We start from the raw sequence: 26,612 nt of genomic DNA on the forward strand, positions 1-26,612 counted from the left end.
TTGGGTGCTAGTTTATCTCTAAGGGAAGGGGCACCCTTATATATAACCTGAGGCCTATCTGGTAATATTGTATTTAAAACAAGGTCGTTACTCAAAATATGCCAGTGTTTATTGATCAATTTTTTTATGCCAGAATGTTGCACCGAATACGTAGTTATGAAAGGGGCAACGGTAGTTTGATCATTATGAGAAGGTTTCACTCTCTCTTTCAGAAGATCCCCTCTGTCAAAAGCTTTTACGCCCTCTAGGGTGGTTTTCAACATATCACCTGCATATCCTTTGTCTAAAAACCGCCTAGACAAAGTTTCAGCCTGCTTCAGAAACTGGTCCGAATTGGTGCAGTTTTGTTTAATCCTCGTAAACTAACTGACTTTTTGGTATCGACCTAAGCCAAGATTGGTGGTGGCCATGGTTCCTTACATTGGTGATCAGTGAGAAGAATGTTCCTTACATTGGTGATCAGTGAGAAGAATGTTCCTTACATTGGTGATCAGTGAGAAGAATGTTCCTTACATTGGTGATCAGTGAGAAGAATGTTCCTTACATTGGTGATCAGTGGGAAGAATGTTCCTTACATTGGTGATCAGTGAGAAGAATGTCCCTTACATTGGTGATCAGTGAGAAGAATGTTCCTTACATTGGTGATCAGTGGGAAGAATGTTCCTTACATTGGTGATCAGTGAGAAGAATGTCCCTTATATTGGTGGTCAGTGGGAAGAATGTTCCTTACATTGGTGATCAGTAAGAAGAATGTTCCTTACATTGGTGATCAGTAAGAAGAATGTTCCTTACATTGGTGATCAGTGAGAAGAATGTTCCTTACATTGGTGATCAGTGAGAAGAATTTTCCTTACATTGGTGATCAGTGAGAAGAATGTTCCTTACATTGGTGATCAGTGAGAAGAATGTTCCTTACATTGGTGATCAGTGGGAAGAATGTTCCTTACATTGGTGATCAGTGAGAAGAATGTTCCTTACATTGGTGATCAGTGGGAAGGATGTTCCTTACATTGGTGATCAGTGAGAAGAATGTTCCTTACATTGGTGATCAGTGAGAAGAATGTTCCTTACATTGGTGATCAGTGAGAAGAATGTCCCTTACATTGGTGTTCAGTGAGAAGAATGTCCCTTACATTGGTGATCAGTGAGAAGAATGTTCCTTACATTGGTGATCAGTGAGAAGAATGTTCCTTACATTGGTGATCAGTGGGAAGAATGTTCCTTACATTGGTGGTCAGTGGGAAGGAGGAGGAGGACACACCCAAGGAGCTCTCTGAGAACCACACCTTTTTTTCAAGCCTGGGCCTTGCCTGCTAGCTCGGCCCAGGAATAATGCCTGATCCTGGGGGAGGCCCTGGGATGGATTCCCCTGATGATACGGGGCCTAGTGAGGAGGAGGAGGTGGAGGATCTGTCTGTGGGTCCAGGCCCTGCTGAGAACGTGGATGCCTACAGACAGAAGATTGTTGACCGTTTTCGGGCAATCGGAAGGGCTGAGGAGAAACTTAAATCTTTAAAAGCTGAACATAAAAATTTCAAGACCAAGTATTTCCATGCCTGGAGTAAAAACCGTTTGGCCATGAAGCCAGAGTTGCAGCAAATGGAGGAGAAAGTGAAGAAACAATCTTTATTTTTGAATAAACTGAAGGACAGAAGCGGAGCTTTTGCTGAAAAGTTTAAAAACGAGAAAAGATTTTCCAGCCAGGCATCGGTGAGTTCTGTGGATCAGCAGGTAACAGACAACCCGGCTTCATCTGTCTCTGCACCTCTCCCCCCATGTCAGGCTGGGGAATCGCCAGCGGCAACCAGCCAGGGGGTTGAGAGTCAACATGGCACCCTGCAGTTCATCCAGCAGATGGAGTCACCCCTGAGGGCAGACAGGTCTGTTGGTGAACCATCGGAGGTCCCTGAGGATGAGCAGAGGGATTGCAGACCGGCAGAGCCAGCACTGGTGGAGGGATCCCAGTGCGCTGTACAGCCTCCATCCAACGTGTCTGCCCCACCTGCTGTAGTGGATGATGTCCCGGCTGAGGAACAGAGAGGGAAGGCAATCTGCAAACAGCTGCCTGCTACAAGGAAACCCTCTGCAGACATGGAGGGAGAACCCCTGGCAGAGGTGTCATCAGCCCACCAGAGCAATGTGGATGGATCTCCATCATGCACCCCACGCCTGGATTTTGCGGATAATGCTGAGACTTGTAGTTCCACAAGCAAGATGGCTGCCAGCTCCAGAGAGACTGTTTCTCCTTCACCTGGGCTGATTGATGCAGGTGGGGGAGGGGTTCAGCACAGTGCAGCATGTGAAGTGGAGACTGCCATGGAAGTCTCCTGCAGTGATTCACCTGTTGCTGTATTAGGACAACATTCACCCGGCTCAGCTGATGGTCCTGTCCTGATGGAGGAGAAGAGTCGGCCTGGAGGTGAAGTGTGTATGGGGACAGCAGTGACTGAAGACACGGCAGGAACTATAAATGTGACAGGAAATAATGACAGTAATAATATTGATAAGGCAGTGAATGTGGTGGGTGGAGGTGAAGGGGTTAATATTGCTGACCAAGATAAAAATGACATTTCTCTTTCTGCTCAGCAGAAGAAAGACTCATCGATTGTACAGACCAAATCTGTACAATCGATATCTGCTAGAAATGTGTCAGAAGGCTCCAAACAAACAAATGTCTCTTCTGCTGGGAGGAATATGGGGAGTTATGCATCTGTTGTGGGGAGTCGCACCAAGGAGGGTGGGGGGAAGGCTGTAAATATTGGTGGTCACAATATAGGGGGGTTTGGTGGTGGGTATAGGAGGAGGAATGTGGTTCAGTTCAAGTGGGAGGGGGAGGGGACCCCACCAGTGAGGGGGAGGGTGGCTGAGTTGATTTTGGAAATGGGGTTTAAAGCTGTGGATATTTTTGCTTTGATTTGCCCAGTGGGGAGTTATGAGTTTGATTTGTCCTTTGTAAAACCTGAGGGGTTGGATTTATTTTGGGAGCGACATAGGAGGTGCCGGGGCCTTCCGCAGTGGAGTGGTTTGGTGCCAAAAGTGATTTCCAGGCAGCCCCTGATAAAATCGGTGACCATCCTGGTGCGTAACGAATCAATACCAGAGGCTGATTTGATAGTATGGCTACGCCGATATGGTGAGGTCCTCACTCCACTGCGGAAGGTCCTGGATGAACATGGGATATGGACAGGGGCCTGGACAGTGTCACTAAAACTGGGGGTGCTGGGCAATGTAGTCCAACATCTGCCCTGCTCAGCTTTCCTGGGAAGAGATCGGCTGACTATATTCTACCAGGGACAGCCCAAAGTCTGCAATAAATGTGGTGAAAAGGGCCATTTTGCCTCTACCTGCACGCGTAAAAAGTGTTCGCTATGCCAGGGTTTGGACCATTTGGCAAAGGATTGTACCCAAATTCGGTGCAATCTGTGCCAAAAGCTTGGCCATCCTTACAGTAAATGTCCAGAGGCTTTACATAACCTGCCAGGATTGGAGGCTGAGCTGCAGAGGCTGGATAAGGAGGATGAGGCCGTTGTAACTGTTGTTGTCCCTCCTGTGTCTGTTCCATCTGTTTCAGGTTCTGTTCCCCCTGGTAATGTTGTCCCTGAGTCTGTCCCCCCTGTGTCTGTTCCTTCTGTTTCAGGTTCTGTTTCCCCTGGTAATGTGGTCCCTGAGTCTGTCCCTCCTGTGTCAGTTCCATCTGTTGCTTCAGATTCTGTCCCCTCTAGTGATGTGGTCCCTAAGTCTGTCCCCCATGTGGTGGTCCCTATTCCTGCTGTACGTAGGTCCTCCAGACTAGCGGAGGCTGCTGGGGGGGCAGGTTTAGCGGATCTTCCTTCTCAGCCTCCAGTCCCTGTCCCTCGGCAGCGCAAACGTGGTCAGGAGAGTGTGGGGGTGCTGGATGGGGTGGGGCTGATGGAAGGGTGTCCATATCCCATGTCTCACCCTCTGTTGAGGGGGATTCAGATGATGAGGGGTGGGAGACGTTTAGGAGGAAGAAGAAGAAGAAGAAGAGGAAGACAAATAAGGTGGTAATTTCTTCCTCAGAGTCGGACCCAGGAGGGGTTCCTCCTGGTAACCCTTTTTCAGTTTTGTCAGGTGATGGGATGTCTGATTTATCTTTTTCTTTATCATCCATGGATGAGGGGGAGTTACATAGTTTGAAGAGAGCTGTTTCTGGTGATGAGAGTGTGGCAAAGGTTAAGAAACGACTACCCCAATCATCCTGATGGCAGTTCCCACTCCGATAAAGGTGGCGACCATTAATGTCGCCAGCATGAAATCTGCAAGAGCTCGTGATATTGCCTTATTTTTGCTCAGCGAGTTTGATGCCGAGATTTTATTTTTGCAAGAGACCTGGCTCAATACTTTGGCCGATGTCCATCTAGCAAAAAGGGAGTGGAGATGCGGTCCCTCCTTTTGGTCTCTTGCGGCAGAGCCCTGCAGCGGAGTTGCGGTCCTTTTTAAAACCGATATGGTAACGTGCCGGCGGGTAATTGAGGTAGAGATTGGGAGATGCATGGTCTTGGACGTCTCTGTTAGGGGGCAGGACTTGCGCCTGATTAATATCTATGGACCGCAGTCAAGATGGGGCAGGAAATGCCTCCTCACAGAGATCAAGCCCTTCCTTTTTACGTCCCAGCAGGTTGTCTTTGGAGGTGATTTTAACACCATAATTAGGCCTGAAGACAGGAGAGGCTCCATAGACAGGCTGGCGTACGATAGCGTTTTTCTTAGAGATATGGTGAAACAAGCAGGCCTGGTAGATGTGCATATTAAGCACTGCCCTGGCAGCAAGGGATTCACATTTCAGAGAGGGAATAGTCAGAGTTGGATAGATAGGTTTTTTTTAAAGGAGAACTCTGCTTTCTCGGCTCCTGAGTTGAGGGTGGTGGAGTTCTCTGACCACTGTATGCTGTCTGTGACTCTGAATGCCTCGGACACTCCACCCAGGGGAAGGGGTACCTGGAAACTGAATTCGGCTCTCCTGGAAGACGTAGAGGTAAGACAATCCTTTGAGGATTTTTTTCAGGCACAGGTTTCTATTCTGGACCTTTGCAGCACTAAGTCAGAGTGGTGGGAACTTGTGAAACAAAGGGCGATTGGACTTTTCAAGGCCATAAGTAAGAAGAAGCAGCTTGGTATGTACATTGCCTACCAGCATTTGCGGAGGAAGCTTGATCGTCTTGTCTCGTATAGAGGAGATCCAGGGGAGATCTCTGAGGTGAAGTTTCTTCTTAGAAAGTGTCAATACGACCGGCATGCCTCCTTGGTTCTGGAGAGGGATTATGGAAAATATCACTCGCCTGATCCTTACCAGAACTGTAAGCAAGGCATAGCAGTTAAGACGGTCATAGGCCTGAGGGATAGTACGGGTTCCCTGGTGAAGTCCAGATCAGGGATCCTGGAGATCTTCAGATCATATTATGCAGACCTTCTAGGAAGAAAGGACCTTTATCGGGACAAGATGGAAAGCTTTCTGGATTCTACTCCAGGATTGGGAAATGGTACATTGCCTTTGATGGATTTGACAGAACCAATTTCAGTGGATGAGGTAGTTCATGCTATAGAGAAGCTGGCTACCAAAAAATCGCCTGGGCCAGATGGGTTGACAGCTGAATTCTACAAGTGTTTTAAGTCCATTCTGGCTCCCTTTTTAGCGGAGGTTTATAACAGCTGTCTAGAAGAGGGTTCGCTCCCTCCCTCCATGAGGCAATCAGCTGTGATTCTTCTGTCAAAAGGTAAAGACCCCTCAATGATTGAGAACTGGCGCCCCATCAGTCTTCTCAATGTTGATAGAAAGATCTTGGCGAAGATTCTTTTTTGGCGCTTGTCGTCAGTGGCAGGCGATTTGTTGTCCAGTCATCAGCACTGCTCGGTCCAAGGTAGAAGTACCTTTTCAGCGGTTTTAGCTGTCCGGGAGGCTTTGGAGCGATGCAGGGCTGCTGGATGGAGAAAGTACTTGCTGGCATTGGATCAGGCGAAGGCTTTTGATAGAGTCAATCACGAGTATCTGTATTTGCTACTTGGTAGATACGGCCTGCAGGGGAGGTTTATAGATTGGCTGAAGACATTATATAAAGGGGCTGAGAGCTTCCCACTGGTTAATGGTTGGGTTGGACGGCCTTTTGAGATTGGCTCTGGTGTGCGCCAGGGATGTCCTCTGAGCCCCCTGTTATATGTATTCGCAATCGACCCCTTCATAAGAAGGCTAGAGAGTGGATCTTTGTGCGGGGTGCCTTTGGGCATTGCTGGTGTGCCACCTTTGAAGGTCGTGGCCTATGCCGATGATGTGTCTGTTATTGTCTCTGGAACGGAGGAGGCGCAGGAGGTGGTCTCTATGATAGAGCAGTACACGGAGGCTTCTGGTTCTAAAGTCAACCATGAAAAGAGTGAAGTTTTCTGGATGGGTGAGGAAGGTGAAAGCTTCGAACTTCCGGATGCCTTCCCAGAGCCCCAGCAGGAAATTAAAGTGTTGGGCATCAAATTTGGTCCTGGTGACTATGGTCATCGAAATTGGGAAAGCAGGTTGGTGTGTGCCAATGCCAAAGTAGCAAGCTGGAAGAAATGGAAGCTTTCATTGAGGGAGAGGGTTGACTTGATCAAAACGTACCTGGTCCCAATTTTTTTATATGTCAGCTTCGTCTGTATCTTGCCAGTATCTCTCTATGCAAGGGTGTACAGCTGCTTTTTCCAACTGTTATGGGGAAGTAGGCTGAACCTGATCAAACGCAATGTAACTTACCTGTCTAGGCGGGAGGGTGGCCTAGGAATGGTCAACCCAATAGTTTTCTTTTCTCTGCTGTTTTTAAAGTACAATCTTGGTAACATGCTAGCAGAGAACCCGCCGGGATGGGTGGGTATTTTTCAATCTTGTTTTAGGCCTTTTCTGCGATCCTGGGAAGATGGCGGGCCAGTGAAAAGTCTGAGAGTCCGACATGGCAAGCTCCCGGCTTATGTTGCCCCGTGTCTGAAAATACTTCGGCAGTGGCAGGTGACAGTGGAGGATATCAAGTCCCTCCCCAGGAAGCTTCTGGAGAAGAGGATTTTGGGCTCTGCTTTCAGTGTGTCACTGGCCTTAAGGGATTGCCCAGGCTCTGTAATGAGGGAAGGGTTGCGTTTAATCAATTTAGAAAGAATCCCCTTGAAGTTTAGGGATCAAGCCTGGCTCGCCTTCCATGGAAGGCTCTATGTGAGAGGGAACTTGAAGCATCGCCCTGTGGATGATCGGGATTGTCCTAGAGCGGAGTGTGTTGGTAAAGTGGAGTCTATGGACCACTTTTTGCTCCAGTGTCCCTTTAACATAGAGGTGTATAAAAAGGTGGGGAGGGCTCTAGGCATCCCCTTTTTCTATCGCATGAGTTATGCGGAGTGGGTGTATGGGGCATTTCCGACTCACTGGGATTTTGATTTGGATACACTGTTTTTAGTTAGTATAGTTGTCCGTTACTTCACATGGAATGCACGGTGCCAGATTACCCTGCGGAAGAAAGTCCTCTCTGTTGAGGTGGTGGTGCACGATATTCTGGGTGAGGTTGGGAAAATTCGGGGTCTTGAGAAGGGCAGGGAGCCTCGGGCAGTCTGGATAAGGGCGTGGAGGAATATCAGACCTGCCTTTGGTGAACTGCCCATCTCTGGGTGAGGAGCTCTTTTCTTTTTCTGGTTCTTTCACTCCCTTAGCTTTTGTTGGTTAATATCTTCTTTTTGAAGAAGGGCTGCATGCATAATGGGTACAGGTTTGTTTCTTAACCTCACAAGTTTGATGTCTGGTGTAATGGTGTGAGTCGTAATAGGATTTATGTTATTGCTGGAAAGTATTTTTTTGGTTTGAGAGCAGATTTGCTATATTTATTTTAATTTATGTAAATATGTATATATTTATGTATATTTATATATTGTGATTTTATGCTTAATGATTGCAAGACTTTTAATAAAGAAAAATTGGGAAGAATGTTCCTTACATTGGTGATCAGTGAGAAGAATGTTCCTTACATTGGTGATCAGTGAGAAGAATGTTCCTTACATTGGTGATCAGTGAGAAGAATGTTCCTTACATTGGTGATCAGTGAGAAGAATGTTCCTTACATTGGTGATCAGTGAGAAGAATGTCCCTTACATTGGTGATCAGTGAGAAGAATGTTCCTTACATTGGTGATCAGTGGGATGAATGTTCCTTACATTGGTGATCAGTGAGAAGAATGTTCCTTACATTGGTGATCAGTGAGAAGAATGTTCCTTACATTGGTGATCAGTGAGAAGAATGTTCCTTACATTGGTGATCAGTGAGAAGAATGTTCCTTACATTGGTGATCAGTGAGAAGAATGTTCCTTACATTGGTGATCAGGGGGAAGAATGTTCCTTACATTGGTGATCAGTGAGAAGAATGTTCCTTACATTGGTGATCAGTGAGAAGAATGTTCCTTAAATTGGTGATCAGTGAGAAGAATGTTCCTTACATTGGTGATCAGTGAGAAGAATGTTCCTTACATTGGTGATCAGGGGGAAGAATGTTCCTTACATTGGTGATCAGTGAGAAGAATGTTCCTTACATTGGTGATCAGTGAGAAGAATGATCCTTACATTGGTGATCAGTGAGAAGAATGTTCCTTACATTGGTGATCAGTGAGAAGAATGTTCCTTACATTGGTGATCGGTGAGAAGAATGTTCCTTACATTGGTGATCAGTGAGAAGAATGTCCCTTACATTGGTGATCAGTGGGAAGAATGTTCCTTACATTGGTGATCAGTGAGAAGAATGTTCCTTACATTGGTGATCAGTGAGAAGAATTTTCCTTACATTGGTGATCAGTGAGAAGAATGTTCCTTACATTGGTGATCAGTGGGAAGAATGTTCCTTACATTGGTGATCAGTGAGAAGAATGTCCCTTACATTGGTGATCAGTGGGATGAATGTTCCTTACATTGGTGATCGGTGAGAAGAATGTTCCTTACATTGGTGATCAGTGAGAAGAATGTTCCTTACATTGGTGATCGGTGAGAAGAATGTTCCTTACATTGGTGATCAGTGAGAAGAATGTTCCTTACATTGGTGATCGGTGAGAAGAATGTTCCTTACATTGGTGATCAGTGAGAAGAATGTTCCTTACATTGGTGATCAGTGGGATGAATGTTCCTTACATTGGTGATCAGTGAGAAGAATGTTCCTTACATTGGTGATCAGTGGGAAGAATGTTCCTTACATTGGTGATCAGTGAGAAGAATGTCCCTTACATTGGTGATCAGTGGGAAGAATGTTCCTTACATTGGTGATCGGTGAGAAGAATGTTCCTTACATTGGTGATCAGTGAGAAGAATGTCCCTTACATTGGTGATCAGTGAGAAGAATGTTCCTTACATTGGTGATCAGTGAGAAGAATGTTCCTTACATTGGTGATCAGTGGGAAGAATGTTCCTTACATTGGTGATCAGTGAGAAGAATGTTCCTTACATTGGTGATCAGTGAGAAGAATGTTCCTTACATTGGTGATCAGTGAGAAGAATGTCCCTTACATTGGTGATCAGTGAGAAGAATGTTCCTTACATTGGTGATCAGTGGGATGAATGTTCCTTACATTGGTGATCAGTGAGAAGAATGTTCCTTACATTGGTGATCAGTGAGAAGAATGTTCCTTACATTGGTGATCAGTGAGAAGAATTTTCCTTACATTGGTGATCAGTGGGAAGAATGTTCCTTACATTGGTGATCAGTGAGAAGAATGTTCCTTACATTGGTGATCAGTGGGAAGAATGTTGCTTACATTGGTGATCAGTGAGAAGAATGTTCCTTACATTGGTGATCAGTGGGAAGAATGATCCTTACATTGGTGATCAGTGAGAAGAATGTTCCTTACATTGGTGATCAGTGGGAAGAATGTTCCTTACATTGGTGATCAGTGAGAAGAATGTTCCTTACATTGGTGATCGGTGAGAAGAATGTTCCTTACATTGGTGATCAGTGAGAAGAATGTTCCTTACATTGGTGATCAGTGGGAAGAATGTTCCTTACATTGGTGATCAGTGGGAAGAATGATCCTTACATTGGTGATCAGTGAGAAGAATGTTCCTTACATTGGTGATCAGTGAGAAGAATGTTCCTTACATTGGTGATCAGTGGGAAGAATGTTCCTTACATTGGTGATCAGTGAGAAGAATGTTCCTTACATTGGTGATCAGTGGGAAGAATGTTCCTTACATTGGTGATCAGTGAGAAGAATGTTCCTTACATTGGTGATCAGTGGGAAGAATGTTCCTTACATTGGTGATCAGTGGGAAGAATGTTCCTTACATTGGTGATCAGTGAGAAGAATGTTCCTTACATTGGTGATCAGTGGGAAGAATGTTCCTTACATTGGTGATCAGTGAGAAGAATGTTCCTTACATTGGTGATCAGTGAGAAGAATGTTCCTTACATTGGTGATCAGTGGGAAGAATGTTCCTTACATTGGTGATCAGTGAGAAGAATGTTCCTTACATTGGTGATCAGTGGGAAGAATGTTCCTTACATTGGTGGTCAGTGGGAAGGAGGAGGAGGACACACCCAAGGAGCTCTCTGAGAACCACACCTTTTTTTCAAGCCTGGGCCTTGCCTGCTAGCTCGGCCCAGGAATAATGCCTGATCCTGGGGGAGGCCCTGGGATGGATTCCCCTGATGATACGGGGCCTAGTGAGGAGGAGGAGGTGGAGGATCTGTCTGTGGGTCCAGGCCCTGCTGAGAACGTGGATGCCTACAGACAGAAGATTGTTGACCGTTTTCGGGCAATCGGAAGGGCTGAGGAGAAACTTAAATCTTTAAAAGCTGAACATAAAAATTTCAAGACCAAGTATTTCCAGGCCTGGAGTAAAAACCGTTTGGCCATGAAGCCAGAATTGCAGCAAATGGAGGAGAAAGTAAAGAAACAATCTTTATTTTTGAATAAATTGAAGGACAGAAGTGGAGCTTTTGCTGAAAAGTTTAAAAATGAGAGGAGATTTTCCAGCCAGGCATCGGTGAGTTCTGTGGATCAGCAGGTAACAGACAACCCGGCTTCATCTGTCTCTGCACCTCTCCCCCCATGTCAGGCTGGGGAATCGCCAGCGGCAACCAGCCAGGGGGTTGAGAATGAACATGGCACCCTGCAGTTCATCCAGCAGATGGAGTCACCCCTGAGGGCAGACAGGTCTGTTGGTGAGCCATCGGAGGTCCCTGAGGATGAGCGGAGGGATTGCAGACCGGCAGAGCCAGCACTGGTGGAGGGATCCCAGTGCGCTGTACTGCCTCCATCCAACGTGTCTGCCCCACCTGCTGTAGTGGATGATGTCCCGGCTGAGGAACAGAGAGGGAAGGGGATCTGCAAACAGCTGCCTGCTACAAGGAAACCCTCTGCAGACATGGAGGGAGAACCCCTGGCAGAGGTGTCATCAGCCCACCATGTGGATGGATCTCCATCATGCACCCCACGCCTGCATTTTGGTGCTACTGCTGTGACTTGTAGTTCTACAAGCAAGATGGCTGCCAGCTCCAGAGAGCCTGTTTCTCCTTCACCTGGGCTGATTGATGCAGGTGGGGGAGGGGTTCAGCACAGTGCAGCATGTGAAGTGGAGACTGCCATGGAAGTCTCCTGCAGTGATTCACCTGTTGCTGTATTAGGACAACATTCCCCCGGCTCAGCTGATGGTCCTGTCCTGATGGAGGAGAAGAGTCGGACTGGAGGTGAAGTGTGTATGGGGACAGCAGTGACTGAGGACACGGCAGGAACTATGAATGTGACAGGAAATAATGACAGTAATAATATTGATAAGGCAGTGAATGTGGTGGGTGGTGGTGGAGGGGTTAATATTGCTGACCAAGATAAAAATGACATTTCTCTTTCTGCTCAGCAGAAGAAAGACTCATCGATTGTACAGACCAAATCTGTACAATCGATATCTGCTGGAAATGTGTCAGAAGGCTCAAAACAAACAAATGTCTCTTCTGCTGGGAGGAATATGGGGAGTTATGCGTCTGTTGTGGGGAGTCGCACCAAGGAGGGTGGGGGGAATGCTGTAAATATTGGTGGTCACAATATAGGGGGGTTTGGTGGTGGGTATAGGAGGAGGAATGTGGTTCAGTTCAAGTGGGAGGGGGAGGGGACCCCACCAGTGAGGGGGAGGGTGGCAGAGTTGATTTTGGAAATGGGGTTTAAAGCTGTGGATATTTTTGCTTTGATTTGCCCAGTGGGAAGTTATGAATTTGATTTGTCCTTTGTAAAACCTGAGGGGTTGGATTTATTTTGGGAGCGACATAGGAGGTGCCAGGGCCTTCCGCAGTGGAGTGGTTTGGTGCCAAAAGTGATTTCCAGGCAGCCTCTGATAAAATCGGTGACCATCCTGGTGCGCAACGAATCCATACCAGAGGCTGATTTTTTTTTTTTTTTTTTGCAAATCTGTTTATTGGAATTTAAACAGTGAACAAGCAACCAAAAGCAAAACAAACCAAACAAAAACAAAAACACATACATTGGTCACGATTAGTGTTACAGGCGTGACGTGTATAGAGTTGCAATATAAGACAGTGCGTTACATACAAAACATGTCGGAGAATTCAAGGCATCTCACCGGCCACAGAGGGCCGTCTCCATGTGCAGTAGGACGACTCGGAACTAAACCATGCTACTCAAATATACAACATTTCCACTAGTGCATATTCTTATTTATCAACAAACGATAATGCGTTACGTAGGCTGTGGGTCTGAGGCCGTGGAGGCATCCGCCAGCCAGCTGGACCAGACCTTGTTATATTTTTGCGGGCAACCCCTATTAGCATAGCAGTCTTTGTAGAGAGGCAGGCTATCGTTCACCAATTTTTTCCACAGGGAGAGAGGAGGAGGAGTGGGCTTACGCCAGCTGAGTGCAATGGCCTTGCGGGCATAGAAGAGAAGTAGCCCAGCTAGGGTGCGCTGCGCCACAGTGGGAATTAGATGGTCTAGCAGGCCCAGTATGCAAGTTTCTATAGAGAGTTGGAGCGATATGGAGGTGACCTGTGTAATGACCCCTAGTATCTCCTTCCAATAGTCGACAATGGCTGCGCAGGTCCAAAAAATATGAATGAAGTCCCCCGGTATTGTCCCACAACGCCAACATCCCGGGGGGGAGGCGGGGTTCATTTTGTGCAATCTGTATGGGGTGAAATATGCTTGGTGGGCCATCTTAAACTGTATCAGCCGATCTCTTAGGGAGACCAGGGATCTGAAGGGGAAGTCCCACATGTCATCCCAATCATCATTATCAAAGGTGGGAATGTCTCGCACCCACTTATCTCTAAGTTTTCCCAAAGTAGGGAGGGAGGTCATTACCAAATGGGAGTAAAGTTTTGAGGTGGGCTTATCGTCACAGCTGGACCTGAGGAGGCCTTCCAGTGCGGATTGGACAACCAGGGGGGGAGAACTGGAGAACTGGCATCTGAAGGCATGGGAGAGTTGTAGATACCTAAAAAAATAACTCCGCGGGACGTTGAAATCAGAGATCAACTTGGGGAGCGGAGCCAGCGATTGGTCAGAAATCACCTGGTCCACTGTTCTAATATTGAACTTAGTCCAAGCATGCGGTTCAGGCAGTTTGTAAAACTGCTCCAGGGTGGGGTTTCGCCACAAGGGGGCAGCTGGAGAAAGTGCATTGGTAGGGTATTTTTCAATTTTAAGTCCTGCCCCCCATGCATGTAACGTGGTGCGCATGGAGGGGGTCAGTGGGTACGGGGCCTTCGGGCCACGATAGAGTAAAAATGTCAACGCCTCCAGCGACCCCAACACCGCCGCTTCAACCAGGGTGGCAGGGTTTGTCTTATCAGGAGTGAGCCACCAAGCTGCTGTAACCAGCTGGGTGGCTAGAAAATATTTGTACAGGTCAGGGCATGCCAGTCCTCCCTGGGAGGACGGACGCGTAATTGTTGACCATCCATACCTGGGGGACTGGTTTCCCCAGATGAAGGAGGCAAAAAGACTATGCAGGTGGGAGAAAAAGGATTTGGGAATCCAATGTGGAGATTGGCGAAGTAGGTAGATAAATTTCGGTAGGATTTTCATTTTTATCAGGTTTATCCGCCCTAGCAATGATAGGGGTAGTGACTCCCATGCCTTCAGACGCAGCCGCGTCTCCTGAACCACTGGGGATAGATTTAGGGGTACAAAGTCCGAAGCCTGCCTCGAGACCACAACCCCAAGGTATCTGAAGGTCTCCACCCACTGCAGGGGCACATCAGGGGGGGCAGTGTCGCGAGCTGCTGGGTCTATGGGGAACAGAAGCGACTTCGACCAGTTAACCTTAAGGCCCGTGATCGTGGAGAATGAGTCAAGAATTTGTAATGCCCCTCTGAGTGAGGAGTCCGCATCGTTGAGGAAGAGAAGGAGGTCGTCCGCATACAGGGCGACCCTCTCCTCCAGCCAGCCAACACTCAGGCCCCTGATATGCAGGGAGGTACGCAGGGCCTCCGCCAGTGGTTCCATTGCAATGGCGAATAGGGCCGGAGAAAGAGGGCAGCCCTGCCTCGTGCCCCTGGACAAAGGGAAGGACCGTGAAAGACTCCCCCCCAACTTAATGGCTGATGTGGGGTGCCTATAGAGCGTCTGAAGCCACTTAATAAATACCAAGGGGAACCCCATTCTGCGGAGGACCTCCCAAAGAAAAGGCCACTCTACAGTGTCGAAGGCCTTCTCTATGTCTAGGGAGGCCACCACCTTGGAACCCTCGGTAAGGTGCTGAGCATGGATGTTAGTAAACAGGCGTCGTAGGTTGATGTCAGTGGCTCTATTAGCCATAAAACCAGTCTGGTCTGTCTCTATCACAGACGGCAGTAGGGGCTGTAGTCTCGTAGTGAGCAATTTGGTAAGAATTTTGAAGTCCGCATTTAGGAGGGCGATAGGCCTATATGAGGCGCAGGATGTGGGGTCCTTAGGGGCCTTGTGGATTAGTATTATGTGTGCATGGCTCATGGAGGTGGGAAGGGTGCCCTCCGCCAGACAGTGAGTATAGAGCTGGGCCAGCTGGGGGGCAAGCAGGTCCCCGTGGGTTTTGTAGAACTCCATAGGGAGGCCATCCGGACCCGGGAATTTCCCTGCGGGAAAGGAGCAAATGGCCCTCCGAACCTCCTCCGGGGTAATGGGCCTTACCAAATATTCCCTCTCGGCGTCCGAGAGCCAGTCGAGTGCCAGGGGGTCCAGCCAAGGTGCCAGGTCCTGTGGCCTGAGATCCGAGGGCAGTACTGAGGTATAAAGGGAACTATAGTATTGCCTAAATGCGTCCAATATGTCTGGAAGAGAGGAGACCGATTCACCCGAGGGGGACACCACACTAGGTATCACCGTCAGGGGCAGGTCGTGCTGAGCTAACATTGCCAGGAGACGACCGTTCCGGTCCCCCTGTTCAAAAAATCTTTGCTTGTTGCGGTAAAGATCCAGTCTGGCAAGTTCTGTGAGGTGGAGGTGTAAGTCTCGTTTCGTCGCATTAAGGGCCTCGAAACTAGAGTCAGTGGGGTCAGCTGCATAGGCCTCAGCCTGGGCATCTACCTTGCTCTGTAATTCAGTCGTGGTGGTGGCTTGTTCTCTACGGATCCCAGCTATGGAGGAGATATAATGACCTCTACTGAAGGCCTTGAATGCGTCCCAGGTAACCTCGGACCAGAGGCTGATTTGATAGTATGGCTACGCCGATATGGTGAGGTCCTCACTCCACTGCGGAAGGTCCTGGATGAACATGCGATATGGACAGGGGCCTGGACGGTGTCACTAAAACTGGGGGTGCTGGGCAATGTAGTCCAACATCTGCCCTGCTCAGCTTTCCTGGGAAGAGATCGGCTGACTATATTCTACCAGGGACAGCCCAAAGTCTGCAATAAATGTGGTGAAAAGGGCCATTTTGCCTCTACCTGCACCCGTAAAAAGTGTTCGCTATGCCAGGGTCTGGACCATTTGGCAAAGGATTGTACCCAAATTCGGTGCAATCTGTGCCAAAAGCTTGGCCATCCTTACAGTAAGTGTCCAGAGGCATTACATAACCTGCCAGGATTGGAGGCTGAGCTGCAGAGGCTGGATAAGGAGGATGAGGCCGCTGTAACTGTTGTTGTCCCTCCTGTGTCTGTTCCATCTGTTGTTTTGGATTCTGTTTCCCCTGGTAATGTTGTCCCTGAGTCTGTCCCTCCTGTGTCTGTTCCATCTGTTTCAGGTTCTGTTTCCCCTGGTAATGTTGTCCCTGAGTCTGTCCCTCATGTGTCAGTTCCTTCTGTTGTTTCAGATTCTGTTCCCTCTAGTGATGTGGTCCCTAAGTCTGTCCCCCATGTGGTGGTCCCTATTCCTGCTGTACGTAGATCCTCCAGACTAGCGGAGGCTGCTGGGGGGGCAGGTTTAGCGGATCTTCCTTCTCAGCCTCCAGTCCCTGTCCCTCGGCAGCGCAAACGTGGTCAGGGGAGTGTGGGGGTGCTGGATGGGGGTGGGGCTGATGGAAGGGTGTCCATATCCCATGTCTCACCCTCTGTTGGGGGGGATTCGGATGATGAGGGGTGGGAGACGTTTAGGAGGAAGAAAAAGAAGAAGAGGAAGACAAATAAGGTGTTAATTTCTTCCTCAGAGTCGGACAAAGGAGGGGTTCCTCTTGGCAACACCTTTTCAGTTTTGTCAGGTGATGGGATGTCTGATTTATCTTTTTCTTTATCATCCATGGATGAGGGGGAGTCACATAGTTTGAAGAGAGCTGTTTCTGGTGATGAGAGTGTGGCAAAGGTTAAGAAACGACTACCCCAATCATCCTGATGGCAGTTCCCACTCCGATAAAGGTGGCGACCATTAATGTCGCCAGCATGAAATCTGCAAGAGCTCGTGATATTGCCTTATTTTTGCTCAGCGAGTTTGATGCCGAGATTTTATTTTTGCAAGAGACCTGGCTCAATACTTTGGCCGATGTCCATCTAGCAAAAAGGGAGTGGAGATGCGGTCCCTCCTTTTGGTCTCTTGCGGCAGAGCCCTGCAGCGGAGTTGCGGTCCTTTTTAAAACCGATATGGTAACGTGCCGGCGGGTAATTGAGGTAGAGATTGGGAGATGCATGGTCTTGGACGTCTCTGTTAGGGGGCAGGACCTGCGTTTGATCAATATCTATGGACCACAGTCAAGATGGGGCAGGAAATGCCTCTTCACAGAGATCAAGCCCTTCCTTTTTACATCCCAGCAGGTTGTCTTTGGAGGTGATTTTAACACCATAATTAGGCCTGAAGACAGGAGAGGCTCCATAGACAGGCTGGCGTACGATAGCGTTTTTCTTAGAGATATGGTGAGACAAGCAGGCCTGGTAGATGTGCATATTAAGCACTGCCCTGGCAGCACGGGATTCACATTTCAGAGAGGGAATAGTCAGAGTAGGATAGATAGGTTTTTTTTAAAGGAGAACTCTGCTTTCTCGGCTCCTGAGTTGAGGGCGGTGGAGTTCTCTGACCACTGTATGCTGTCTGTGACTCTGAATGCCTCGGATACTCCACCCAGGGGAAGGGGTACCTGGAAACTGAATTCGGCTCTCCTGGAAGACGTAGAGGTAAGACAATCCTTTGAGGATTTTTTTCAGGCACAGGTTTCTATTCTGGACTTTTGCAGCACTAAGTCAGAGTGGTGGGAGCTTGTGAAACAAAGGGCGATTGGACTTTTCAAGGCCATAAGTAAGAAGAAGCAGCTTGGTATGTACATTGCCTACCAGCATTTGCGGAGGAAGCTTGATCGTCTTGTCTCGTATAGAGGAGATCCAGGGGAGATCTCTGAGGTGAAGTTTCTTCTTAGAAAGTGTCAATACGACCGGCATGCCTCCTTGGTTCTGGAGAGGGATTATGGAAAATATCACTCGCCTGATCCTTACCAGAACTGTAAGCAAGGCATAGCAGTTAAGACGGTCATAGGCCTGAGGGATAGTACGGGTTCCCTGGTGAAGTCCAGACCAGGGATCCTGGAGATCTTCAGATCGTATTATGCAGACCTTCTGGGAAGAAAGGACCTTTGTCGGGACAAGATGGAAAGCTTTCTGGATTCTACTCCAGGATTGGGAAATGGTACATTGCCTTTGATGGATTTGACAGAACCAATTTCAGTGGATGAGGTAGTCCATGCTATAGAGAAGCTGGCTACCAAAAAATCGCCTGGGCCAGATTGGTTGACAGCTGAATTCTACAAGTGTTTTAAGTCCATTCTGGCTCTCTTTTTAGCGGAGGTTTATAACAGCTGTCTAGAAGAGGGTTCGCTCCCTCCCTCCATGAGGCAATCCGCTGTGATTCTTCTGTCAAAAGGTAAAGACCCCTCAATGATTGAGAACTAGCGCCCCATCAGTCTTCTCAATGTTGATAGAAAGATCTTGGCGAAGATTCTTTTTTGGCGCTTGTCGTCAGTGGCAGGCGATTTGTTGTCCAGTCATCAGCACTGCTCGGTCCAAGGTAGAAGTACCTTTTCAGCGGTTTTAGCTGTCCGGGAGGCTTTGGAGCGATGCACGGCTGCTGGATGGAGAAAGTACTTGCTGGCATTGGATCAGGCGAAGGCTTTTGATAGAGTCAATCACGAGTACCTGTATTTGCTACTTGGTAGATACGGCCTGCAGGGGAGGTTTATAGATTGGCTGAAGGCATTATATAAAGGGGCTGAGAGCTTCCCACTGGTTAATGGTTGGGTTGGACGGCCTTTTGAGGTTGGCTCTGGTGTGCGCCAGGGATGTCCTCTGAGCCCCCTGTTATATGTATTCGCAATCGACCCCTTCATAAGAAGGCTAGAGTGTGGATCTTTGTGCGGGGTGCCTTTGGGCATTGCTGGTGTGCCACCTTTGAAGGTCGTGGCCTATGCCGATGATGTGTCTGTTATTGTCTCTGGAACGGAGGAGGCGCAGGAGGTGGTCTCTATGATAGAGCAGTACACGGAGGCTTCTGGTTCGAAAGTCAACCATGAAAAGAGTGAAGTTTTCTGGATGGGTGAGGAAGGTGAAAGCTTCGAACTTCCGGATGCCTTCCCAGAGCCCCAGCAGGAAATTAAAGTGTTGGGCATCAAATTTGGTCCTGGTGACTATGGTCATCGAAATTGGGAAAGCAGGTTGGTGTGTGCCAATGCCAAAGTAGCAGGTTGGAAGAAATGGAAGCTTTCATTGAGGGAGAGGGTTGACTTGATCAAAACGTACCTGGTCCCAATTTTTTTATATGTCAGCTTCGTCTGTATCTTGCCAGTATCTCTCTATGCAAGGGTGTACAGCTGCTTTTTCCAACTGTTATGGGGAAGTAGGCTGAACCTGATCAAACGCAATGTAACTTACCTGTCTAGGCGGGAGGGTGGCCTAGGAATGGTCAACCCAATAGTTTTATTTTCTCTGCTGTTTTTAAAGTACAATCTTGGTAACATGCTAGCAGAGAACCCGCCGGGATGGGTGGGTATTTTTCAATCTTGTTTTAGGCCTTTTCTGCGATCCTGGGAAGATGGCGGGCCAGTGAAAAGTCTGAGAGTCCGACATGGCAAGCTCCCGGCTTATGTTGCCCCGTGTCTGAAAATACTTCGGCAGTGGCAGGTGACAGTGGAGGATATCAAGTCCCTCCCCAGGAAGCTTCTGGAGAAGAGGATTTTGGGCTCTGCTTTCAGTGTGTCACTGGCCTTAAGGGATTGCCCAGGCTCTGTAATGAGGGAAGGGTTGCGTTTAATCAATTTAGAAAGAATCCCCTTGAAGTTTAGGGATCAAACCTGGCTCGCCTTCCATGGAAGGCTCTATGTGAGAGGGAACTTGAAGCATCGCCCTGTGGATGATCGGGATTGTCCTAGAGCGGAGTGTGTTGGTAAAGTGGAGTCTATGGACCACTTTTTGCTCCAGTGTCCCTTTAACATAGAGGTGTATAAAAGGGTGGGGAGGGCTCTAGGCATCCCCTTTTTCTATCGCATGAGTTATGCGGAGTGGGTGTATGGGGCATTCCCGACTCACTGGGATTTTGATTTGGGTACACTGTTTTTAGTTAGTATAGTTGTCCGTTACTTCACATGGAATGCACGGTGCCAGATTACCCTGCGGAAGAAAGTCCTCTCTGTTGAGGTGGTGGTGCACGATATTCTGGGTGAGGTTGGGAAAATTCGGGGTCTTGAGAAGGGCAGGGAGCCTCGGGCAGTCTGGATAAGGGCGTGGAGGAATATCAGACCTGCCTTTGGTGAACTGCCCATCTCTGGGTGAGGAGCTCTTTTCTTTTTCTGGTTCTTTCACTCCCTTAGCTTTTTTGGGTTAGTATCTTCTTTTTGAAGAAGGGCTGCATGCATAATGGGTGCGGGATTGTTTCTTAACCTCACAAGTTTGATGTCTGGTGTAATGGTGTGAGTCGTAATAGGATTTATGTTATTGCTGGAAAGTATTTTTTTGTTTTGAGAGCAGTTTTGCTATATTTATTTTAATTTATGTAAATATGTATATATTTATGTATATTTATATATTGTGTTTTTATGCTTATTGATTGCAAGACTTTTAATAAAGAAAAATTGGGAAGAATGTTCCTTACATTGGTGATCAGTGAGAAGAATGATCCTTACATTGGTGATCAGTGAGAAGAATGTTCCTTACATTGGTGATCAGTGGGAAGAATGTTCCTTACATTGGTGATCAGTGAGAAGAATGTTCCTTACATTGGTGATCAGTGGGAAGAATGTTCCTTACATTGGTGATCAGTGAGAAGAATGTTCCTTACATTGGTGATCAGTGAGAAGAATGTTCCTTACATTGGTGATCAGTGAGAAGAATGTTCCTTACATCGGTGATCAGTGAGAAGAATGTTCCTTACATTGGTGATCAGTGGGAAGAATGTTCCTTACATTGGTGATCAGTGGGAAGAATGTTCCTTACATTGGTGATCAGTGAGAAGAATGTTCCTTACATTGGTGATCAGTGGGAAGAATGTTCCTTACATTGGTGATCAGTGGGAAGAATGTTCCTTACATTGGTGATCAGTGGGAAGAATGTTCCTTACATTGGTGATCAGTGAGAAGAATGTTCCTTACATTGGTGATCAGTGAGAAGAATGCTCCTTACATTGGTGATCAGTGAGAAGAATGTTCCTTACATTGGTGATCAGTGGGAAGAATGTTCCTTACATTGGTGATCAGTGAGAAGAATGCTCCTTACATTGGTGATCAGTGAGAAGAATGTTCCTTACATTGGTGATCAGTGAGAAGAATGTTCCTTACATTGGTGATCAGTGAGAAGAATGTTCCTTACATTGGTGATCAGTGAGAAGAATGTTCCTTACATTGGTGATCAGTGAGAAGAATGTTCCTTACATTGGTGATCAGTGAGAAGAATGTTCCTTACATTGATGATCAGTGGGAAGAATGTTCCTTGGGCATTGCTCACTGCTCAAGAACCCCCTAGCAACCTCTGGAGGAACCCTGGTTGAGAATAGCTGCTCTGCAGCATGTCAGTAAAACATTTATCTCCGATCCTTCACCAATACCTCCTATACCGGGTGAAGGGGATGGAAATTGAATTTGTCCTCCTTACCTCGCTGAGAAAAGTCCAGAACAATTACCAGCTTTTCTTGGTGACCTGCTGAGGAGAGGCCGACCTTACAAAACATGAAATGGTAAATTGTATTAGTCTGTTTAATGCACGCGGCAAACAGCCGCCCCGCGCTATTAATAAAACGCCTGTTCCCATTGTATTTGCTTAATCTGTTTAGACTAATGAAATTACAGAACGTTCAATAGTCATTTCATTAAAGATTCTGCAGGCAGGGCACGGACTGATGTCAGCTGAGGGACCCGAACCCTCCAGGAGGAACATAGAAAGCCCTCGCTGACGTATGGAGAGGAGAAGTGGTTGTGAAGCTCAGGGGGTCAGTTGGAGCAAAAACCCAACACTCGATCGGTTTATTCGTTACAGCAATGTGAGGAGTGGTTACAGAATGCAGATAAGCAGAGGACCTCAACTGTAGTACTTCTAAAGCCCCGTACACACGAGAGGACTTATGTCCGACAGACTTCCGAAGGAGTTCTGCCAGAGTTCTGACAGAGTTCTGATGGACTTTTCGACTGAGCGGACTTGGCCACACACAATCACACCAAACTCCGACGGATTCGAACGTGATGACGTACGACTGGACTCGAATAAGGAAGTTCATAGCCAGTAGCCAATAGCTGCCCTAGCGTCGGTTTTAGTCTGTCGGAATAGCATACACACGAGCGAATTTTTCGGAGGGACCGGGTATGGCGGAGTTCCGTCGGAAAAATTTGAAGCATGTTCCATATTCTAAAGTCCGTCAGACTTTTGCGAATCAAAAGTCCGTTGCAGCCCACACACGATCGAATAGTCTGACGGAATCAGTCCGTCGGACTTTGGATGTTGAAAAGTCCGCTCGTGTGTACGCGGCATAAATGTAACCTTTGTGTACTTACAGTATACACATACTTTGTATACACTGATCAGCCATAAAATTACACCAGTAATTAACGTGAATGACATTGATTATATGGTTACAATGGCATCTAAAAGTGGGTGGGATATATTAGGCAACATGTGAACATGCTGTCCCTAAATTTGATGGGCAAGTGTAAGGATATGAGGACTTAAGCATTACCGTACAATGATAAAAATAAATGTAGCGAGCCGGTCTTATGTTTATAGTAAATAACACGCACTTCCTTTTAAAGAGTTTTACACCGCTGCCTGAGAGTACGAGGACTGAGAGTACCAGATCTCAGAGAGTACGTGGACTGAGAGTACAAGGACTGAGAGTACGAGATCTGAGAGTACGAGGACTGAGAGTACGAGATCTGAGAGTACGAGATCTGAGAGTACGAGATCTGAGAGTACGAGATCTGAGAGTACGAGGACTGAGAGTACGAGGACTGAGAGTACGAGGACTGAGAGTACCAGGACTAAGAGTACGAGCACTGAGAGTACGAGCACTGAGAGTACGAGCACTGAGAGTACGAGCACTGAGAGTACGAGGACTGAGAGTACAAGATCTGAGAGTACGAGATCTGAGAGTACCAGGACTAAGAGTACGAGCACTGAGAGTACGAGCACTGAGAGTACGAGCACTGAGAGTACGAGGACTGAGAGTACGAGGACTGAGAGTACGAGATCTGAGAGTACGAGATCTGAGAGTACGAGATCTGAGAGTACGAGATCTGAGAGTACAAGGACTGAGAGTACAAGGACTGAGAGTACGAGGACTGAGAGTACGAGGACTGAGAGTACGAGATCTGAGAGTACGAGGACTGAGAGTACGAGGACTGAGAGTACGAGCACTGAGAGTACGAGATCTGAGAGTACGAGATCTGAGAGTACGAGATCTGAGAGTACGAGATCTGAGAGTACGAGATCTGAGAGTACGAGATCTGAGAGTACGAGGACTGAGAGTACGAGGACTGAGAGTACTAGTTCTGAGAGTACCAGGACTAAGAGTACGAGCACTGAGAGTACGAGCACTGAGAGTACGAGCACTGAGAGTACTAGTTCTGAGAGTACGAGCACTGAGAGTACTAGTTCTGAGAGTACGAGAACTGAGAGTACAAGATCTGAGAGTACGAGATCTGAGAGTACCAGGACTAAGAGTACGAGCACTGAGAGTACGAGCACTGAGAGTACGAGGACTGAGAGTACGAGGACTGAGAGTACGAGGACTGAGAGTACTAGATCTGAGAGTACTAGATCTGAGAGTACGAGGACTGAGAGTACGAGGACTGAGAGTACGAGATCTGAGAGTACGAGGACTGAGAGTACTAGTTCTGAGAGTACGAGCACTGAGAGTACGAGCACTGAGAGTACGAGCACTGAGAGTACGAGGACTGAGAGTACTAGTTCTGAGAGTACGAGAACTGAGAGTACGAGAACTGAGAGTACGAGATCTGAGAGTACGAGCACTGAGAGTACGAGCACTGAGAGTACTCTCAAGAGGTCCATGGTAACTCTGGAGGAGCTGCAGAGATCCACAGCTCAGGGGGGAGAATCTGTCCACAGGACAACTATTAGTCGTCTCTCCACAAATCTGCCCTTTATGGAAGAGTGACAAGAAGAAAGACATTGGGGAAAGAAAGTCATAAGAAGTCCTGTTTGTAGTTTGTGAGAAGCCATGTGGGGGAGGGGGCAGCAAACATGTGGAAGAAGGTGATGTGGTCAGAGGAGACCAAAATTCAACTTTTTGGGCCTAAAAGCAAAACACTATGTGTGGGGGAAACTAACACTGCCCATCCCCCGAACACACCATCCCCACCGTGAGACATGGTGGTGGCAGCATCATGTGGTGGGGATGGTTTTCTTCAGCAGGGACAGGGAAGCTGGTCAGAGTTGATGGGAAGATGGATGGAGACAAATACAGGACAATCTTATAAGAATACCTGTTAAGTCCCGTACACACTATCAGATTTTGTGCAGAATTTTCCCTTCAGATTTACCAAAACCATGTAGTGAAGGGCCGGCCTGATTGCATACACATTGAAACTCCTAAGGTTTGACCTCATATTATATGGTTTTGGTAAATCTGAAGGAAAAACTCAGCAGAAAATCTGATCGTGTGTACGGGGCTTTAGAGTCTGCAAAAGACTTGAGACCGGGGCGGAGGTTCCCCTTCCAGCAGGATAACGACCCGAAACATCCAGCCAGAGCTACAATGGAATGGTTTAGATCAAAGCATATTCATGTGTTAGAATGGCCCAGTCACAGCCCAGACCTAAATCCCATTGAGAATCTGTGGCAAGACTTGAAAATTGCTGATCACAGACGCTCTCCATCCAATCTGACAGAGCTTGAGATATTTTACAAAGAAGAAGAATGGGCAGAAATGTCCTCTCTAGATGGGCAAAGCTGGTAGAGACACCCCCAAAAAGACTTGTAGAGAAAGGGGGTTCTACAAAGTATTGACTCCGGGGGGCGCCATACAAATGCCCCTCCCCCCACACTTTTCACATATTTATTTGTATCATTTATCATTTGCCTTTCACTTCACAATTATGTGACACTTTGTGTTGGTCCATCACATAAAATCCCAATAAAATACATTTACGTTTTTGGTTGTAACAAAATGTGTGGGGGGAATTTCAAAGGGTATGAATACTTTTTCAAGGCACTGTAAATATAGCTAAAAAAAAATATATAAAGCTCATGGAAATGCTCTCTTCAGTCAAATGTGAGCATTTTGTATGTAAACTGACACAGGTGCTCCTGAGGAATTCCATACCGGACCCTTCCTGATGGTGATGTCACTGCCCCCCCCCCCCCCCCCTGCGCGCTCCCCCCGTCCGTTTGCTTACGTGGGCAGTGGGCTGGGATTCATCCAAACGCCTAAAAAAGCTCAATGTCCAAATTCTGCCTTTTCCCTGAGCTAACTTTAACCACTTCACCTCCGGAAGGTTTTACCCGGGTCATTTTTGCCATTCAGCACTGCGTTACTTTAACTGGTAATTGCGCGGTCATGCAACGGGGTACCCAAATAAAGTCTATATCATTTTCCCACAAATAGAGCTTTCTTTTGCTGTTATTTGGCGACCTCTGCGTTTTTTTTTTTTTTTTTTTATTCTTTGCGATATACACAAAAAAAAGACCCAAAATAAAAAAATAAAAAAATACACACATATATATATATATATATATATATATATATATATTTATTAGTTTCTGCTATAAAACATATCCAATAAAATCAAATTTTTTATTTAGGCCAACATGTATTCTGCTACATTTCTTTGATAAAAGAAATTACAATAAATGTGTAATAACGGAAGATTTACCCCCCTCCCCCCTCTCATGACCAGGCAATTTTTGGCGACACGGCACTGCGTTATTGGCAATTGCGCGGCCGTGCAAAGATGTACATAAATAAAATTGACGTCCTTTTTTTTTTTTTTTTTTTTTTTTTGGTGCCGTGACCCGGATTGACGTCCTTTTTTTACCCCACAAATAGAACGTTCTTTTTGTGATATTTGATCATCTCTGCATTTTATTTTTTTTTTGCGCTATAAACAACAAAACACAGACAATTAAAAAAAACAAAAAAAAAAAACAAAAAAAAATAATATATTTTTTTACTTTCTGCTATAAAACACATCAAAAAAATAATAAAAAAAGTAAAAAAAAATCAACATGAATTTAGGCCAATATTCATTCTGCTACATATTTTTGGTAAAAAAAAAAAATCCTAACAAGCGTATATTGATTGGTTTGCGGAAAAGTTATAGCGTCTACAAACTATGGGATATTTACTGGATTTTTTTATTTTTTTATACTAGTGATGGCGGCGATCAGTGACTTATAGTAGGACTGCGATATTGCAGCAGACATTCGGACAATAACTGACACTTATGACACTTTGTGGGAACCAGAGACACCAATACAGTGATCAGTGCTAAAAATATGCACTGCCACTGTACTAATGACACTGGCTGAGAAGAGGTTAAACATCAATGGCAATCAAAGGCTTAACTGTGTGCCTAACCAGTGTTTATGTGTGGTGTTTTTACTAGAGGAAGTGATCGATCCATCCCTCCCACCAGTCAGGATGGAGATCTGCCTTGTTTACATAAGCAGAGCTCTGATTTGTGTGTTTTCTCGATGAGCAGCGGGTGCTGGGGGCAGTGGCAGCTGGTGCTCAATTTTCATGGGGGGGGGGGCAGCCCGTGACCCCTCAGACAGCCAGCC

This window comes from Lithobates pipiens, unplaced genomic scaffold, assembly GCF_037356315.1.
Source record: "Lithobates pipiens isolate NorthernLeopardFrog02 unplaced genomic scaffold, aLitPip1_a1.2 Scaffold_18, whole genome shotgun sequence".
NCBI classification, from domain to species: Eukaryota; Metazoa; Chordata; class Amphibia; order Anura; family Ranidae; genus Lithobates; species Lithobates pipiens.